General features: G+C 37.3%; 1 protein-coding gene and 1 pseudogene across 1 annotated transcript in view; one reads left to right on the top strand and one right to left on the bottom strand.

Moving 5' to 3' along the window:
- Positions 1-21,752, bottom strand: part of LOC143658291 (uncharacterized) — a 129,958-nt gene that overhangs the window by 89,912 nt on the left and 18,294 nt on the right.
- On the top strand, positions 15,662-16,178 carry LOC143658700 (histone deacetylase 8 pseudogene; annotated as a pseudogene).

Below are 21,752 nucleotides of genomic sequence, written 5' to 3'. Positions count from 1 at the left end.
CTGTCCCTTTTAGTCCAGGCAGGTAGTGGTTGCATTCATATAGCTCTTCCAAAAAAACTGGCTAGTTTGGCATGCAGTTCACAGCGGTCCCAAACATCAGACAATGGGACTTTGCAGAAATCCTTTTTGGATAATTTCATTTCCAATCCTATCATCCTGAAATGGCTAACTGGCTCCATGTTTGGTTAAATCTCATGAGTCATTATTCTCTGGGGACTCAGTTTCCAAAAGCTCAGAACTGTCTAAACTAACAGTTTCTGGTTTTTTGTTTGTTTGTTTGTTTTGTTTTGTTTTTGTACTCAAGAGTTCAGTTCTCAGCTTATCCTTTTCCTCTTGCATTTTGCTATAAGTTGCAAGGAGATGCCAGGCTGCATTTTCCACATTTAGTTTGGAAATATCCTCAGCCTGATATACAAGCTTGTCACTTTCAGAGGTTATCTTCCATCAAAATCAGGAGTCACTTTCACCAAATTCTATTCCTTTTTAAAACAAGGATGGCCTTTTTTCTAGACAGCAACAACATATTAATCATTTCCGTCTAAGGCCTGATTGGAAGCATATTTAGAGTTCATATTTCTACCAATAGTCTCTTCATATCATCAAGAACTTTCCTATCAAGCATCTCACAATTCTTCCAGAATCTTCCCTGATCCATTTATAAAGCTGTTCCAGCATTTCTGGTATTTTAAAATCATACCACTTCATTTCTCTGGTATCAAAATCTGTTTGTTAAAGCAGTCAAAATGCAGTATACCAAAAATGGATTGCCTTTTTCAATGGGGATCTATTAGGTCACAGTTGTACAGTTCTAAGTCCATGAAAATGTCCAAATTAAGGCTGCTAGCATCTGGGGTACCTCTATCACATGGGAAGGTACATGGTTGCTGGTCCTTCTCTCCTAGATTCTGGTTTCAATGACTCTCTCCAAATGTCTCTGGTGTTTCTCTCTTTCATTCTCTCCTGATGTTTCTGCTTATATTCTCTCTTAAAGGACACCAGAAAAGGATTAAAACCCACTCAGAATGGGCTAGGTCACATCTCAATTGAATTAAACAGTCCCATCCAGAATAGGTCTGTACCCCCAAGAATAGATTAAAAGAATATAGTCTTTTGTGGCATACATAACAGCTCCAAACTACCACACTAACCTTCTACCTTAATAAAGTAGAAAGAAAAGAGAAAATTGAACCAAAAGACATCAAAATGAAGGAAATAAAAATACTAGAATGAAAATGAATGAAATAGGGAATAAAAAATAGAGAAAATCAACAAAATGAAACGTTATACATGTTTATATACCTGTGGTGTGTTATACACCTCTCATACCCTCTTGGTGTATGTATGAGTCCATCAGTCTAAACATTTGAACAAACCTTGGATGGGGGCCCATCTGTCTCTACAGGTGACCATAATAAGGCCCATAAATGCAAAATTATAGTTATTGCTGTCTATATTTGTCTTTCATCAGGTAAGTGAAAAGGAGAGTCAAACACTCAGATCAGTGATGCCAGCATTCTCAGGGACCTCCCAATTGCAGAATTAGCTAATCAGTCAGTATCTTCAGCATATAACCATAAGCTCTAAATTGGCCATTTGTTTCAATTTGAACATTGTAAAAGTTTACTGCAATTTCCTTGCTACTGTTTGGAATCTTAAAACCCATTACGACCTTATCCTTTCATAAGTAAGTTTTCTCTTCATCAGAAATGATTTCTTGTATATGTCTTTTGTTTTTTCTGCTTTAGCATACTTAAATTGGCTGGGGAAGAGAGAGGTTTACATATGCAGATGACTATTTAATGTATAACCTTCTGTAACTTGGGTTGCATCAGATAACAGGCTAATCTAGTTTGTTTCACTGGACTATGGTATTCAATTTAATTCAGTATTTTTATACATTCTTCAGTTTGTGTTTTATAAAATGTTGTAAATTGTATAATTCAAAACAGTTGACACTTAACAGGTTTTTTATTTTGAAACAATGTATAGACAAGTTCCCAATTCAGAAACCAGTTCTTAAGGTTCTTTGGTCAATCCACAATAGCCTACCAATTTACAGCACAGCTGGAAAGGTGGCTGAAACACAGGGCTGCCCCAGCCAGATGTGGTTGGCTTTGGTGGTCTGACTGGGGAATTTAACTTCTATGTATTACACTGTTGTTAAAAGAAATGCATTCCAGGTTGGGCTTAAGATCCTGAGAACATGCTCTCTCTATGGCAGCCACTTGCTTACCTTTCAAGATTAAAGCCCAGTGTCTCCCCCACCAAACTCCAGTTGAGGAGAGGGGCAGAAAAGTTTTTAGGACTTTCCCCAGGTTAGGGTTTAATTTTATGGTACTCAAGTCCACTTTACTTTGGTATAAACTTCCTGTCAATTTAATAATATTAAAAGCCTTAAGTAAAACTATGCATGCTATTCTACGCACTATTTTATATCAGTAAATAAGCTTATGCTTGCCAGTTTTATATACAATTGTCAGGTATATAGAACTGACTTTTGACAGTATTTTTGCACTATTTCTTACCTGTTTTTATAAAGTCTTATTTAGACATTGGTCTTAGTTGTGTATTATTTATGTTCTCACTGCCCTTGTTATTGCTGTAAAATGTTGCATATGTGCCTTTACCAAATGTGAGATCTTTATTCTAACCTTTTCTTGTTAGAGATAACTATTGATTTCCATATGCAATTAACCTTTTTTCCCCAAAGGAAAAAAAAGAGTCAAACAAAAATACAATTATTCTATCTCATAGTTACCTATGCAGTCTCCTTTAACTATACACCAATTTCCCCATGAGAATTCATTGTATTGTCTAGTGTTCATTCTTTGTAGCCTGAAGGATACCTTTTTTTTTTAACTTTTTTTTTATTGCATAGTATAACATATATACAAAGCAAAGAAATAAAAAAGCAATAGTTTTCAAAGCACTCTTCAACAAGTGGTTACAGGACAGATCCCAGAGTTTGTCATGGGCTACCATATGATCCTCTCAGATTTTTCCTTCCAGCTGCTCCAGAATATAGGAGGCTAGAGAGCTTAAATACTTTTTTATAATCCAATCGACTTTTTTTCTGAAGAATTCCTTTTTAGTATTTCTTGTATGGCAGGTCTGCTACTGACAAATACTCTATTTTTCTTTATCTTGGAAGGCCTTAATTTAATCTTCCTTTTTTGAAGGATAATTTTGCTGGATATAGAAGTCTTGGTTGATATTTATTTTCTTTCAGCATTTGAGTACATCATCCCATGGCCTTCTGGAATCCAAGTCATCTGTTGCATAGTCAACAGTTAATCTTATTGACTTTTTAATCTTATTGACTTATTGACTTTCTGACTTTTTACTCCCACATGTAGTGAGTTTGCTTCTGCTTTTCTTCTTTCAAGATTCTTTCTTTGGTTTCAAACAATTTGATTACATTATATCTAGATGAAAATCTTTCTCATTCAGACTTTGTTGAGATTTTAAGTTGTGTAGATCGCTTTTCATCAAATTTGGGGTATTAGCCATCATTTATTCAAATACTTTTTCTTGCCCTTTTTCACTTTTCTTATTGGACTTTCATTTTGCACATCTTGGTACACATTATGGTATCCTATAGATTTCTGAGGTTCTGTACATTTATCTTAATTCTTTTTTCTTCCTTTTGCTCAAAATGTATAATCTCTATAGACACATTGAGTTTGCTGATTCTATTTTCTGACAGTTCAGATTTGCTGTTGAGTCCCTTCAACGTATTTTTCACTTTCAGTTATTGTACTTTTAACTCCATAAATTTAGACCTCTATTGATATTAGTTCTTTATACAGGGTTTTGTTGAGTTCTTTAAACATAAAATAGTTTATTTAAAGTCCCTGTCTAGTATGTTCAAAGTCTAGGCTTCCTCAGAAACAGTTTCTATGGACTGCTTTTGTTCCCTGAATATAGACCATGACTCTTTTTTTTTTGGCTTTTAAAAAGGGGAATTTCATAAATTGCAGGTTTACAGTTCTAAGCCTATAAATTTGGACCATAATTTTGTTCTTTATAGCTTTTATAATTGGTTTAACACTGAACAGTTTAAACAATATAATGTAGCAACTCTGGAGATCAGATTTCCCCTCTCCCCAGTTTTTTTGTTGCCATTTTTTTCCATTTGTGATTTTCCTGAATTGTGTAAAGTCTGTAATCTTCATTGTGTTACTACTTTAGTCACTGCTTTGTTAGCTTAGGGTTAGCTCATGATTGTACAGATTTTCTTAAATGCCTGGCACCATTATATTTACCAATTTTTGCCAAGGGACTCTTGTGCATATTGGGGCATGTCTTCACCATTCAGCCAAATACTTTACAACTTTGCCCTAGCCTTCACTTCCTGTTTAAGGAGAACCTATATATATTCATTGCCTTGTAGATTCCCATGAATAGATCAGATCATTTCAAAGCTTCATATCAGCATCTCATACTCACATTTATCTCTTTAAGATATTTGGTTAGCCTATTATACGTCCCAACTGGTAATCACCATCACAGGCAATTAAACAATTGCTTCTAATTGTGTGCAGATTTGAAACTTTTGTTTATCTTAGAAAAGCCATGCTCTTTATTCCTCAATCAATATTGTGTTGTTTCCTATGAAATGGAGCTCGAAGGATATTAAGGAATGACGAGAAAAAGACGGGATCAGGGGATCTGAAGATCAGCCATGATAAACAACAGACAACTTTATTCTTAACCAGATCCTGCTTATATACTGCAGGGTAACAAAAGGCATGCCTGTATTTCCTGAGGAAACAGAGTGCTTATCTTTCTTCATACTTAACATAACCATTTGGGGTAAATAAACATTCTCTTCCTCCCAGACTTCTAAAGCAGATAACAATCTCCACAGTTTCCTGCTGCCACCCTGATGCCAGTTGCTCCCAACAAATCCTGCAGGTCTTATTTTAACCCTTGGCTCCTACAATATTGTTGGGTGGGATCTTTTTTATTAATTTTTTTCCATGGAGATGTGACCCACCCTATTTTTTGGGGGGGGGGCACCATTTGATGAGGTTGTTTCCATGGAGATGCGTCTCCGCTTATTCAAGTTGCAATTGCTTACTGGTGTCCTTTAAGAGGGAATCATCTTGGAAAAACTTCAGAGCCAAGACAGCCTTTGGAGCTGCAGAACATGAAGAAAGAAAACAACCCCAGGGAATCTGCTTGAAACTAGAAGCCAAAGACACCAGGAGATGCCACCCACATGCCTTTCCAGATGACGGAGGTGTCCCGGACCCACTGGCCTTTCTTGAATCAAGGTATCTTTCCCTGGATATCTTAGTTTGGACATTTTTATAGACTTAGAGCTGTAAATTTGTAAATTAATAAATGTCCCTTTTAAAAGCTGTTGCATTTCTTGTACATTGCATTCCAGCAGCTTTAACAAATCAAAACAAATTGCTTTCAACAAACACCATAGGCGATAAGACTGGTCACACAGTTCACTAGGTGTACTTTGAGACAGGTTGAGTTAAGAAAGCCTCCTGAGTAGAGTCATCCAGGGAACCACCAGATATTTCAAAGAATGAAATTATCTGTGAATGGGTCTTTGAAGGAGCACTAACTCCCCTCTGCCCTTTCCTGTAACTCCCAGGCTACTGGTTTTAAGGTTATTGCTGGCTGTTAATTTTCAAGGCTACCACAGAATTGAGAAGAGAGTTAGGTAAATTAAAATGTTTGGTCTTGAGAGATCCAAGCCAATTCTCTTGTGTAGATGCTCTCTGAATAGCTCAAAGCCTTTGGTTAATTTCCAAACGTCTGAAAAAGTTGATTGATAATTTTTGTCTGAATTCTCATTGTTTTTATGAAGATGATTGTCAGAAGTCCTTAACCCACCATTTTTTGTTGATGTCACTCCCTTCAATTAACCTTACTGTTTAAAACCTTTTAAAATATTTTTTCTTTATTAAAGAAGCTGTAAGTTTACAGAACAATCATTCATAAAACACAATATTCCCATATACCATCCTATTATTATTAACAGCTAGCATTGGTGTGGAACATTTGCTACAATTGATGATAACACATTCTTGCCATTGTACTATTAACTATAATCTATGGCTAACTCAGAGTTCAAAGTATGTGTAGTGTACTTCCATGGATTTTCCAAAATGGTTATTGTTACCAAATATACAATCTAATATTCCTCCTTTTAATCACAGATAAATATTTCAGTGCTGTTAATTACATTTACAATATTATTCTAACATCACCATCATTCATTATAAAAATGTTTTCCTCATTCTAAATAGGAACCCTGTATGTGTTAAGCCTTAACTCATCATTCCCTATCTCCATCCCATCCCCTGAAAACTTTTGTTAAGATTCTGACTGGAGTTTGCTAAAATCTTTTAGAATAAATGAAACATTTACATTATTCCTATACTATATTCTTGAAGTTAGTACATATCAGAAATATATATTTTTTTTCATCATTCTTTTTTATGGCTGCATAGGATATTTTGTGGTTTGATAAATTAGTAACCTATTGAGAAGACATATTTGTTAATTTTTTTCTACTACAAACATTGCCATAATACCCTTGTGCAATTGACTCCTATTTATGGACAAGTTTTTGGAGTAGATTTTCAGTTATGAGATTGTTGGGGCAAAATGTAAATGAATGATATTATCAAATCACACTGCATTAGAGCTGATCATCCCGCTAGTAATGTGTGTGCATGAATATAAACTTATGATTTTTTACAAAATGTCAGGTTAGAAATACAGCTTAAACTTACATATCTTGTTACTCAAAAAGTTGCATAACTTTTCACATGTTGAAACATACATCTTCCTTCTAAATTGATCTGTTCACATATTTTGCCCAATTTTAAAAAATCTTTTCAAATTTTGTCATATTTCAATTTTATTTTGCAACTAGGGTAATGGTCATGCAAAAATTTTCTAATTTAATTAGTCTACATTCTCTTTCATTGGTGATAGATATTAAAACATGCTGGAAATACTTTCTTTTAGTTGCATGTTATACAGGAATTGATCCATGTTTTCTTCTAGTATTTACAGGGCATGCTTTACATTTGCTACCTAATCTACTGGGACTTGTTTCTCTATGAGGTGCTGTCATGGTCAGGTTGATGTGTGTTCTAATTTGCTAGCTGCCGGAATGCAATATACCAGAAATGGAATGGCTTTAAAAAGGGGAAATTAATGAGTTGCTAGTTTACAGTTCTAAGGTGAGAAAATGTCCCAATCAAAACAAGTCTATAGAAATGTCCAATTTAAGGCATCTGGGGAAAGATACCTTGGTTCAAGAAGGCCGATGAAGTTCAGGGTTTCTCTCTCATCTGGAAAGGCACATGGTAAACACTGTCACAGTTTCTCTCTCTGCTGGAAGGGCACATGGCAAGCAAGGCAACATCTGCTACTTTCTCTTCTGGCTTCCTGTTTCATGAAGGCATTTTCTTTCTTCATCTCCAAAGGTCACTGGCTTGTGGACTCTGCTTCATAGTGTTGCAGCATTCTCTACTCTCTGAATCTCTCATTCTCCAAAATATTTCCTCTTTATAGGACTCCAATAAAACAATCAAGACCCACCCAAATGAGTGGAGACATGTCGTCCCCTAATCCAGTTTAACTACCACTCTTGACTAAATCACATCATCCAGGGAGATGATCTGTTACAGTTTCAAACATACCTTGAATAGAGATTATTCTACCTTTACGAAATGATATTTTGATTAAAACATGGCTTTTCTAGGGGGCATACTTCCTTTCAAACCAGCACAATGTGTCAACTTGGCCAAGTGGTGGTATCTGTTTTTCTGGTTGGGAAAATGCTGGTCTGTCCATTGCAATGAGGACATTTCATAGAATTAAATCATGATCACGTAAGCTACATCCACAGCTGATTCCATTTGTAATCAGCGAAGGGGTGTGTCCTCTGCAATAAGTGATGCTTAATCTAATCACTGGAAGCCTTTTAAGGAGGATTCAGAAGAGACAGGCTCTCTTCCTGTTTGGCTGGCGAGCCTCATCATCCAAATGATTCATCAGAATCATTGGCTTCAAAGCCTGCCCTGTGAATTTTGGACTCTGTGTTCCCATGGTTACATGAATCATGTTTATAAATTTTATATTTGCAAGTGTTTCCTGTTCATTCTGTCTCTCTAGAGAACCTGAACAAATACAACAAAAACAACTTGGTACCAGGAGTGGATTTTAAGAAACAGAACCTTAAAAATGGGTTTTTATGAATGGTATTCTACTCTGACTGGACTCAAAGGCACCAAGGACTCTGATTCCCATAATCAGAATGACACTCCAATCCATGGAGTGAGTTGGCAAAAGAGATAGTCAAAATATTACCATTCAATTCTCCTAATGCTTCGTTTATACGAAGCCTGGCCCTGGGAGATAATGTTTTTGACACCTTTATGGAGTTTTGTGAAAATAAGAGGTATAGAAATGTTGGCTGGTGGTTGTTAGATATGCTGGTTACATTAAGGAGTGAAAGGGATGGGCTTAAATCTTCAAACAAGAAACTTAAGCGCCGCCTGACAGGAGTAGAAGTTTCTATGAGTATCCTGAAGGAAAATCCTATTTCCTGTAGCCGTAGACTTGAGATCTCTGAAAATCAGACTCAGAATCTCATTGTTAGAGTAGCAACTTTATAACTTAAACTGAAATCTCAATGTTGCATGCTGTCTACCATTAAAGTGAGGGCATTGATTAGAAAGGAGTGGGACCCTGAAAAATGGGATGGTGATATATGGATTGATAATGATGTTGGGGGTGATAAATCCAACAAAAATACAGGGGCCTTCCACCTAAGTGAAATTTCTAGGTGTCCAGTGGTGTGGGGCATGTCGAGATATCCTTTCTAAGGTGAAGGATAAGTTGCTGCATCTGGCCCCTCCGACAACCAAAAAAGAGGCACAATGCCTAGTTGGTCTCTTTGGATTTTGGTGACAACATATTCCTCATTTGGGTGTGCTACTCCAGCCCATTTATCAAGTGACCAGAAAAGCTGCTAATTCTGAGTGGGAACCTGAACAAGAGGAGGCTCTGTGATAGGTCCAGGCTGCTGTACAAGCTGCTCTGCCACTTGGACCATATGATCCAGTAATCCAATGGTGCTGGAAGTGTCAGTGGCAAATAGAGATGCTGTTTGGATTCTTTGGCAGGCCCACATTGTGGGCTTTATGTGATAGGAGAATCACAATGCAGACCCTTATGATTTTGGAGCAAAGCCTTATCATCTGCTGCAGATAAGTACTCTCCTTTTGAGAAACAACTTTTGGCCTGCAACTGGGCCTTAGTAGAGACTGAACATAACCATGGGCCACCAAGTTACCATGAGATATGAGTTGCCTATCATGAGCTTGGTGTTGTTTGACCCACCAAGCCATGAAGTTGGGCATGTGCAGCAGTACTCTATTGTAAAATGGAAATGGTATATATGAGATAGGGCCAGAGCAGGTCCTGAAGGTACAAGTAAGTTACATGAAGAAGTGGCCCAAAGGCCCATGGTCTCCATTCCTGCCACATTACCTTCTCTTTCCCAGACCAGAGCTATGGCCTCTTGGGGAGTTCCTTACAGTGAATTGACTGAGGAAGAGAAAACTTGGGCCTGGTTTACAGATGGTTCAGTACGATATGCAGGTACCACCTGAAAGTGGACAGCTGCAGTAGTACTACAACCCCTTTCTGGGGTGTCCTTGATGGACAGTTGTGAGGGGAAATCCTCCGGGGCAGAACTTTAAGCAGTGCACCTGGTTGTTCATTTTGCTTGGAAGGAGAACTGGCCAGAGGTGTGCTTGTATGCTGACTCATGGACTGTTGCTAACGGTTTGGCTCAACGGTCAGGGACTTGGAAAGACCATAATTGGAAAACTGGTGACAAAGAGGTCTGGGGAAGAAGTATGTGGATAGATCTGAGTGGGCTAAAAACATGAAGATATTTGTGTCCCATGTGAACGTGCACCAGTGTGACTTCAGCAGAGGAAGGTTTTAATAATCAAGTGGATAAGATGACCCGTTCTGTGGATACCAGTCAGCCTCTTTCCCCAGCAACTCCTGGCATTACCCAATGGGCTCATGACCAAAGTGGTCATGGTCATAGGCATGGAGGTTATGCATGGGCTCAGCAACATAGACTTCCACTCACCAAGGCTAACCGGGCTACAGCCACTGCTGAGTGCCCAATAGCAGCAGAGACCCACACTCAGCCCCCAATATGGCACCATTCCCCGAGGTGACCACCCAGCTACATGGCAGCAGAGTGATTACATTGGACCACTCCTTTCATGGAAGGGGCAGAGATTTGTTCTAACTGGAATAAACACATACTCTGGGTATGGGTTTGCTTTCCCTGCACACAATGCTTCTGCTAAACTACCATCCGTGGGTTTACAGAATCCCTTATTCATCATCATGGTATTTCACACAGTATTGCTTCTGATCAAGGAACGCACCTCACAGCAAATGAAGTGCAGGAATGGGCACATGTTCATGGAATTCTCTGGTCTTACCATGTTCCCCATCATCCAGAAGCAACTGGGTAGATAGAACGGTGGAATGGCCTTTTGAAAACTCAATTACAGTGTCAACTAGGTGGCAATACCTTGAAGGGCTGGAGTAGTGTTCCCCAGGAACCTGTATATGCTCTAAATCAGCATCCACTGTATTGTGCTGTTTCTTCCATAGGCAGGATCCATGGGTCTAGGAACCAATTGGTGGAAATGGGAGTGGCACCACTCACTATTACCCCAAGTGATCCACTAGGAAAATTTTTGCTGCCTGTCCCTGCAACCCTGAGCTCTGCTGGATTACAGGTTTTAGTTCCAAAAGGGGGAGTGCTTCCACCAGGAGAAACAACAATGATTCCATTGAACTGGAATCTAAGATTGCCACCTGGTCACTTGGGCTACTCATGCCCCTGGATCCACAAGCCAAGGGGATTACATTATTGGCTGGGGTGATTGACCCTATTAGGGGGAAATAGGACTGCAGTTACACAATGGAGATAAAGAATAGTTTTCTTGGAATATAGGAGATCCTCCTAGGGCATCTTTTAGTACTACCATGCTCTATGATTAAAATCAATGGAAAACTGCAACAACTCAATCCAGGCAGGGCTCTGTAACTTTATGAATGAAACTTTGAGTCACCCTACCAGGCAAAGAACCACGGCCAGGTGAACTGCTTGCTGAGGATAAAGGGAACATGGAATGGGTAGTGGAAGAAGGTAGTGATAAATATGAACTATGAGCACATGATCAGTTACAGAAACGAAGACTGTAATGTTGTTTTGTCCCTATTATACTATTTAAGTTGTAAGATATCAAGTTTAAGAATGAATATTATCCAAGGACTTGTACCCTATGCTGGAGAGATTTAATGTGTTTCCAATTATATGCAGGACAGTTGAGTATCGTTAGATGAAAGAAAAAAATGTGTTTTATTGTTTTTTATTTAGAAATTAGGTATGGTTTAAGGTGATATGTATAGCTGCAAAGTTGACAAGGGGTGGACCGTCATCGTCAGGTTCATGTGTCAACTGGCCAAGTGATGGTACCTGTCTGGTTGGGCAAGTGCTGGTCTGTCTGTTGTGATGAGGACATTTCATAGAATTTAATTATGATCATGTCAGCTACATCTACAGCTGATTCCATTTGTAATCAGCCAAGGGGAGTGTCTTCTGCAATGAGTGATGCTCAATCTAATCACTGAAGCCTTTTAAGGAGGATTCAGAAGAGACAAGCTCTCTTCCTGCTTTGGCTGGTGAGCCTCTCCTGTGGAGTTTGTCCAGACCCTCCATCGGAATCATCGGCTTCACAGCCTACCCTGCAGATTTTGCACTCTGTGTTCCCACGGTTACAGGAGATATTTTTATAAATTTTATATTTGCGAGTGTTTCCTGTTGGTTCCGTTTCTCTAGAGAACCCTAATACAGGTGCTGAAACAATTTTAACCTTTTTCTAAAAGGTTACCCAGTTGTTTCAACACCAATTATTAAAAGTTTAGATTTTCCCAGTGAGTTGAAAAAATTTTATCACATAATTACAAAAGTACTCGAACCTATTTTCCAAACAATATAATTTCATTGACCAATCTTGATTCTTCATGCACAGAGAAACCACTGCTCTAGCGTTTGCAACTTATTTAATAGTAACATCATGCTTATATAGGAAAAAGTCCTTATTTTTAGGAGATTCATGCTGAAATATTTAGGAGCAAAATGCCATTAATAAAGCAACTTCCTCAGGTTGGTCACAAGAAAAAAATGCCTATAAAGACACACAAACACTCCCACAAGAAAATGTTGCAATGGTGTTTATTGTAGTATTCTTTAAACTTATGCTCCCGTTTTAAGATTTTCATTAAATGGTGATGAAAGAAAAGGCTTTTTGATACTGTTAAGTAGCACATATAAGAGGCACACATTTGTAGAAATATAATCAAGATTTTGCTGGTGCATGCTTTCAGAACAGGACTCCCTGCAATATAATGGTTTCAAAGGTAACAAGTTAGTTATTTAAAACATTGGGGTAATAAAATCTTAATATCTAATAATTAGAATATTCATTGAAAATTACAGAGCATGGAATCACACATTTCTCAATCTGTAAAAAATCTGTATTTTACATGTCAGAGTTCTTTCAATGTTGTTCTATTATATGTATTTTTAATTAAGGTGAAAATTCACCTAACATTAAAATAACCATTTTAAAGTGTACAATTCAGTGGCACTTAATAAATTCATGTTTTGCAATCTCTACCTCTATCTAGTTCCAAAAGCATTTTCACCAGCCCCAAAGAAAACTAAACACCCATTAAGCAATCAGACCTAATTCCCCACCCGACCCCAGTTCCTTAACAACTACAAATTTGCATTCTGTCTCTACGGATTCACCTATTCAGAACAGTTCATAGGTGTGTATACATACATAGATGTAACATTACGGTTTGAAGCTACATTTACCCCAGAAAAACATGTTAACAAAACATTCCTGTGCATGTAAACCCATTGTAATTAGGGTATTTTTAAAAAACACTTCATTAATTAAAAAAAATTACAAGAAGCATAAACATTCCCAACACATATACTCAGAAATTCAAAATATCATCACATAGTTGCATATTCATCATCATGATCATTTACCACACATTTGCATCAATTCAGAAAAGGACATAAAAAGACAACAGAAAAATAAAACTAAAACAGAAAAAAAAATTTTTACATACCATACCCCTTACCCCTCGCTTTCATTGATCACTAGCATTTCAAACTAAATTTATTTTAACATTTGTTCCCCCCATTATTTATTTTTATTCCAAATATTCTACTCATCTGTTGACAAGGTAGACAAAAGGGGCATCAGACACAAGGTTTTCACAATCACATAGTCACACCGTGGAAGCTATATCATTATACAATCATCATCAAGAAACATGGCTACTGGAACACAGCTCTACATTTTCAGGTAGTTCCTTCCAGCCTCTCCATTACATCTTGAATAACAAGATGATATCTACTTGATGCATAAGAATAACCTCCAGGAAAACCTCTTGACTCTGTTTGGAATCTCTCAGCCACTGACACTTTGTCTCATTTCCTTCTTCCCTCTTTTGGTCGAGAAGGTTTTCTTAATCCCTTGATGCTAAGCCTCAGCTCATTCTAGGGTTTTTCTCAATCCCTTGATGCTGAGTCTCCGCTCATTCCAAGATCTCTGTCCCACGTTGCCAGGATGGTCCACACCCCTGGGAGTCATGTCCCACACAGAGAGGGGGAGCGTGGTGAGACTGCTCCTTGTGTTGGCTGGAGAGAGGGGTCACATCTGAGCAACAAAAGAGGCTCTCTTGGGGGGTGACTCTTAGGTCTAAATTTCAAGTAGACTTGACCTATCCTTTGCAGGGTTAAGTTTCATATGAGCAAACCCCAAGACTGGGGGCTCTGCCTATAGCTTTGGTTGTCCACACTGTTTGTGAGAATATCAAGAATTCAACTTGGGGAAGTTGAATTTCTCCCCATTTTCACCACTCCCCGAAGGGGGCTTTGCAGATACTTTTCCACTCACTGATCGAATCACTCTGGGATTCATCGGGGCATCACTCTGGACAAACCAACAAAATCTCATGTCCTACCTGAGATTCCAAGTAGTTATGGCGTTCAATCAAACTATCTACATAAGTTATACCAGGAAATGCACTAGCGAAAATATTAATTTTGCAACAAATAAACATTTTTTGCTTTAGTCTCACACAGAAGGTGATATTTTAAAATACTAATTACCATCTATTTTCAGTACCCTGCAATAATGACATTCCTTTGTTCTTCCTCATGCAATAACATTTTTTAAATTGTACCTTGTACATTTCACTGTTATTATACACTCTAGGCATTACTAGATTATACCATCTCAATCTTAACATCTATCTTTCTGATTTCAATATGTTCCCAGCCCTCCTCCCTATCATTCTCACATGCAGCTCATTCAGTGTTTTAAACATAATTATATTACAGTTAGGTAGCATTGTGCTGTCCATTTCTGAATTTTTGTATCCAGTCCTGTTGCACAGTCTGTATCCCTTCAGCTCCAACTACCCAATATCTTACCCTATTTCTATCTCCTGATGGTCTCTGTTATGAACAAAATATTCCAAGTTTATTCACTAATGTCAGTTTGTATCAATGAGACCATACAGTATTTGTCCTTTAGTTTTTGGCTAGTCTCACTCATTACAATGTTCTCAAGGTCCATCCATGTTGTTACATACTTCGTAAGTTTATTCTGTCTTAAAGCTGCATAATATTCCATTGTATGTATATACCACAGTTTGTTTAGCCACTCATCTGTTGATGGACATTTTGGCTGTTTCCATCTCCTTGCAATTGTAAATAATGCTGCTATAAACATTGGTGTGCAAATGCCCGTTTGTGTCTTTGCCCTTATGTCCTCAGAGTAGATATCTAGCAATGGTATTGCTGGGTCATACGGCAATTCTATAGTCAGCTTTTTGAGGAACCACCAAACTGCCTTCCACAGTGGTTGCACCATTTGATATTCCCACCAACAGTAAATAAGTGTGCCTCTTTCTCCACATCCTCTCCAGCACTTGTCATTTTCTGTTTCATTGATAATGGCCATTCTGGTTGGTGTGAGATGGTATCTCATTGTGGTTTTGATTTGCATTTCTCTAATGGCCAGGGACGTTGAGCATCTCTTCATGTGCCTTTTGGCCATTTGTATTTCTTCTTCTGAGAAGTGTCTGTTCAAGTCTTTTTCTCATTTTGTAATTGGATTGGCTGTCTTTTTGTTGTTGAGTTGAACAATCTCTTTATAAATTCTGGATACTAGACCTTTATCTGATATGTCGTTTCCAAATATTGTCTCCCATTCTGTAGGCTTTTTATTTTTTATTTTTTATTTTTGTAACATCATAATTTATTTCAATTCCCAACACTTTTTAACTTTAGTAGAGAAGTAAGGCAGAAGAATAAAGAGTATTTAATCAAGGGAGTTAATTTTGTTGTATATTCTCTCCTCTACCCACTTCCCTCTGTATCAGTTGAAAGTTTTACACATTATAGAAATAGTATATAAATAGGAAAATGCAAAATCACAAGTGTACAGGCTCAATAACTTTTCTCAAAATAAATACATCTGGGGAGGAGCAGGAACCGAAGCCCGGACTGAGTCCGAGAAAAGCCGGATCCGGACGGTTGGCTCCGGAACAGTTGGAAGTGGAAGATGGAGGAGCCGGAGGAATCCGCGCACAGTGGGCATTCGCTGCCCCCGGTTTACATCTATAGTCCCGAGTATGTCAGCATATGCGACTCGCTGGCCAAGGTCCCCAAACGGGCCAGTATGGTACATTCTTTGATTGAAGCATAAGCCCTGCATAAGCAAATGAGGATAGTTAAGCCAAAAGTGGCCTCCATGGAGGAGCTGGCGACCTTCCACACTGATGCCTATCTGCAACATCTCCAGAAGGTCAGCCAAGAAGGAGATGATGATCACCCGGACTCCATAGAATATGGGCTAGGTTATGACTGCCCAGCCACTGAAGGGATATATGACTATGCAGCAGCTGTAGGAGGGGCTACCATCACTGCTGCCCAATGCCTGATGGATGGAAAATGCAAAGTAGCAATTAACTGGTCTGGAGGGTGGCATCATGCAAAGAAGTAAGAAAATTATCTTTCTGCTTTCTGCTTTCTGACTCTTTGAGTCAGCTTCTCAATTATGTAAACTCTTATGCATATTTTATTGACATTTGTTGAGAGATTTGTTTATATATAGCATTTTACTAGACTTTCTGAAGAGATGCAAATGAAATAGAAGAAGACGGCATAATAGACTGGAAAGAACACCAATGAAAATCAAGACATCTAGGTTCTAACCAAATTTTGTTCCTAACTTGGCTACTTTGCTTGAACAGATCAACCTCTATATGTCTCAATTTCTTCATTAGTAAAATAGTCAAGGAAAAAGATATAACTAGGCACTCTCTAAATTCCTTTTCACCTTTCTGGAAATTCCCCAGTCCTCGAGAGACTTATAACTAGAAACATTAGAACGATTAGAATAATTAGGGAGCCACATAAATCATGGAGTCAATTGAAAATATGTGTGAGCTGAAGAGGTTTAGCAGCAAAGAGAAATTAATCATGGATCCCTCGGAAGAGGTGAATTTTAGAAGTAGCTCTTGAAAGCAGTGGCAAACACTTTCAGATAGTTGAAAAATTTATAAGAATAGGTTTAAAACAAAGGACTGAAGAATCAAGAGGGGAACTTTTGCTTCCATCTCTAAAGAAAGTAGCAAACTAAAGTGTCTTAACAAAGGGCTTTTGAAACATCTGTTCTTAGGTGTTCTAGTTAGAGGAAAAGTTCTTTTGGAGTTTTGTGTTAACATTTCAAATATCAGTACTCTGATAAGGACTGCTGTGACTTATTCAGCATCTGGCATCTCATTTGATATGTCTGTAGTACTTCATAAATGTTGGAGAGGATTTCTTAAAATTTTGAATTTGCCAATCTGCTCTCTGAGTGAAATGAAACAGCTGTGATAGTAATTTTTTTTGTGTGTGATAGTAATTTTCATGCTACCAGCTATGATCTTGATAATCTTCAGTGCTCTGGAGTTAAGAGGAAAGAGCACTTTGTTTCTCAGAATAAAACATTGAGCACAGTTTCAGAATATGTAGGTTAAGGTGATAGCATGGAATTATTTATCAAATTTACAGAATTCGTGACCAAGGAAATTCTTGAAAATATCTAGTACTAAAATCTACTACTTAGGCAACAGAGCAAAGATAACCAATGTTTGGCTTGGCTTTAGTAATGAGTTTTACATGGTCTTAAAAACAAAAAAACAGCATCCTTATCTTTTCTACTATTTAAAATTGTATATATGTTCAAAATAAAGCCAGTGATCCCTAGGAGGCAAAAATGACCCTTTCTCCCTCACACTACAGAATGGAAGGAGAAAACCAAACTTCTCTGAACCAAGGACTCATGTGTTCCCTTGGGCTTAGTGAGTTGGAAAGGAAAGTAGTGTGGTTTCATGAAAAATGCCTGATCCTAGAAGTCAGATCTGGTCTCTCTGTTTCGCAATAGAGATCTTACGTACTTAAATTCACTACATAAGGCTTGAGTGTAGTCTCTAGCAGAGTACTCATGTACCTGCGATTTCTTATTACTATTTTGCTTTCAAAAGAAGTGCACTCTATTTTGAACGAATCATGGCTGCCTCTGGGCTGTGTGCAGGTGCACATGTAGCCTCACATCATTATCTTAACAGTCTCAGATAGCTTTCAGCTGATCCTGCCTGGAAACAGACATGCCTGCAGTGAAGGCAACTTACAGCGAGTCTCTATGGATTGCCCCAATTTATATCTGAATTCTGGGTGTTCTTGGCACCTCTAGAACCTCTGGAGATGAATTTGTGGTCAAAGGTTTGCCCACAAATGTACATCTGGCCAGCATTTACTTATAATTACAATATGTGTTTAAACCCCTCATCTCCAAATACATGTACTGATCCATACAAGCCATTATTCATTCAACAAGCATTGATTAAGCACCTACTATATGTCAAGCGTATGTGTATCATCACTAATAAGCAGAGATACAGAAATTGAAGCAATGTATATTTTTTCTCCTACCAAATTTGAAAAAAAAAAGCAAAAAACTTTATTTCAAAATATCCAAGTCCTGGCAGGCTTACAAAGATACTGACACAACCTTTTCTGAAAACTTTGGAAGTAAGTGTTAAGAGTGGGGAAAAAAAATGTTCTTACCTTTTGACCCAGTAATCCTACACTTGGTAATCTATTCTCAGGAAAACAGCCAATCCTGTCCTAATGAAGTTCATGTCTTTGGGGGAAGACAGCAAATGATTGCAGTTTAAAACTAAAGAAGAGGGATTCTCAAAGAAAATTGTGCAAAAGAAGAATAATGAGGGACTATTACTATTATTAAACATATAAAACTGGAAAAATGAAAACACTGGGACTACTGTTATATGATTAGACAGATAATGTCATAGGATACCCCTCAAAGAAACCTATTACTTATAAGAATTTATTATACAGGATACATTGCGAGTGAATGGGCATCAAAATAATTGATCAGTAAATGATACTATGACAGCTTGTAACATTTACACCATTATCTTTATAATAAACCAGCTGGATGGAAGAATTCAATAAAAAGAAGTAAATTTAAAAAAAAAAAAAAAAAAAAAAAAAATAAATACATCTGGGCAACCATCACTCGGATCAAGAAACTGAACATATCTTTTTATTTTCTTGAAGTTCTTTTATGCACAAAAGTGTTTAATTTTGAGGAGTTCCCATTTATTTATTTATTTCTTCAGTGCTCTTGCTTTAGGTGTAAGGTCTATAAAACTGCCTCCAATTATAAGATTTATATTTCCCTACATTTTCCTCTGTTTTATGGTCTTAGACCTGATGTTTAGATCTTTGATCCATTTTGAGTTAACTTTTGTATAGGGTGTGAGATACAGGTCCTCTCTCATTCTTTTGCATATGGATATCCAGTTCTCTAGGCACCATTTATTGAAGAGACTATTCTGTCCCAAATGAGTTGGTTTGACTGCCTTATCAAAGATCAAATGTCCATAGATGAGAGGGTCTATATCTGAACACAACACTACAGATTTTTGAATGTTGATCTTGTACCCTGCCACTTTGCTGTACTCGTTTATTAGCCCTAGTAGTTTTGCTGTGGATTTTTCAGGGTTTTTGACATACAGTATCATATCATCTGCAAACAGTGATAGTGTTACTTCTTCCTTTCCAATTCTGATGCCTTATATTTCCTTTTCTTGTCTAATTGCTATGGCTAGAACTTCCAACACAATGTTGAATAACAGTGGTGATAGTGGACATCCTTGTCTTGTTCCTGATCTTAGGGGGAAAGCTTTCAGTTTTTCCCCATTGAGGACAATATTAGCTGTCGGTTTTTCATGTATTCCCTTTATCATTTTAAGGAAGTTCCCTTGTATTCCTATCCTTTGAAGTGTTTTCAACAGGAAAGGATGTTGAATTTTGTCAAATGCCTTTTCTGCATCAATTGAGATGATCGTGTGATTTTTTTCTGCTTTGATTTGTTGATATGGTGTATTACATTAATTGATTTTCTTATGTTGAACCATCCTTGCATACCTGGGATGAATCCTACTTGGTCATGATGTATAATTCTTTTAATGTGTTGCTGGATTCGATTTGCTAGAATTTTGTTGAGGATTTTTGCATCTATATTCATTAGAGAGATTGGTCTGTAGTTTTCTTTTTTTGTAATATCTTTGCCTGGTTTTGGTATGAGGGTGATGTTGGCTTCATAGAATGAATTAGGTAGCTTTCCCTCCACTTCAATTTTTTGTAGAGTTTGAGCAGGATTGGTACTAATTCTTTCTGGAACATTTGGTAGAATTCACATGTGAAGCCATCTGCTCCTGGACTTTTCTTTTTGGGAAGCTTTTTAATGACTGATTCAATTTCTTTACTTGTGATTGGTTTGCTGAGGTCATCTATTTCTTCTTGAGTCAAAATTGGTTGTTCATGCCTTTCTAGGAAGCTGTCCATTTCATCTACATTGTTGTATTTATTTGCATAAAGTTGTTCATAGTATCCTGTTATTACCTCCTTTATGTCTGTGGGGTCAGTGGTTGTGTCTTCTCTTCCATTTCTGACCTTATTTATTTGCATCCTCTCTCTTCTTCTTTTTGTCAATCTTGCTAAGGGCCCATCAATCTTATTGATTTTTTCATAGAACCAACTTCTGGTTTTATTGATTTTCTCAATTGCTTTCATGTTCTCAATTTCATTTATTTCTGCTCTAATCTTTGTTATTTCTTTCCTTTTGCTTGCTTTGGGGTTAGTTTGCTGTTCTTTCTCCAGTTCTTCCAAATGGAAAGTTAATTCCTGTATTTTTGCCGTTTCTTCTTTTTTTGATATAGGTATTTAGGGCAATAAATTTCCCTCTTAGCACTGCCTTTGCTGCATCCCATAAGTTTTGATATGTTGTGTTTTCATTTTCATTCGCCTCGAGATATTTACTAATTTCTCTTGTAATTTCTTCCTTTACCCACTGGTTGTTTAAGAGTGTGTTGTTGAGCCTCCACATATTTGTGAATCTTCTGGCACTTTGCCTATTATTGATTTCCGACTTCATTCGCTTATAATCTGAGAAAGTGTTTTGTATGATTTCAACCTTTTTAAATTTGTTGAGACTTGCTTTGTGACCTAGCATATGGTCTATCTTTGGGAATGATCCATGAGCACTTGAGAAAAAGTTGTATCCTGCTGTTGTGGGGTGTAATGTCCTATAAATGTCTGTTAAGTCTAGCTCATCTATTGTAATATTCAAATTCTCTGTTTCTTTATTGATCCTCTGTCTAGACATTCTGTCCATTGATGAGAGTGGGGAATTGAAGTCTCCAGCTATTATGGTAGATGTGCCTATTTCCCTTTTCAGTGTTTGCAGTGTTTGCCTCACGTATTTTGGGGCATTCTCGTTTGGTGCATAAATATTTATGATTGTTATGTCTTCATGCTGAATTGTTCCTTTTATTAGTACATAGTATCCTTCTTTGCCTTTTTTAACTGTTTTACATTTGAAGTCTAATTTGTTGGATATTAGTATGGCTAGTCCTGCTCTTTGCTGGTTGTCATTTGCATGAAATATCTTTTCCCAACCTTTCACTTTCAACCTATGTTTATCTTTGGGTCTAAGGTGTGTTTCCTGTAGACAGCACATAGAAGGATCTTGTTCTTTTATTAGTTAAAAAAAATTAACAAAACATTTAGAAATCATCCCATTCTACATATACAATCAGGAATTCTTAATATCATTACATAGTTGCATATTCATCATTTCTTAGTACATTTGCATCGATTTAGAAAAAGAAATAAAACTAAAAGAAAGAAAAAAAAACTATATGTACTATACCCCTTACCCCTCGCCTTCACCTACCACTATTTCAAACTGAATTTCTTTTAACATCTGTTCCCACTGTTATTTATTTTTATTCCATATGTTCTACTCTTCTGTTGATATAGTAGCTAAAAGGAGCATCAGACACAAGGTTTTCACATTCACAGAGTCTCATTGTGAAAGCTATATCACTGTTCAATCATCATCAGGAAACATGGTTACTGGAACACAGCACTACATTTTCAGGCAATTCCCTCCAGCCTCTCCACTACATCTTGAACAACAAGGTGATATCTACTTAAT

Source organism: Tamandua tetradactyla, chromosome 16, assembly GCF_023851605.1.
Source record: "Tamandua tetradactyla isolate mTamTet1 chromosome 16, mTamTet1.pri, whole genome shotgun sequence".
NCBI lineage: Eukaryota > Metazoa > Chordata > Mammalia > Pilosa > Myrmecophagidae > Tamandua > Tamandua tetradactyla.
This window is presented reverse-complemented; position numbering and strand designations above follow the sequence as displayed.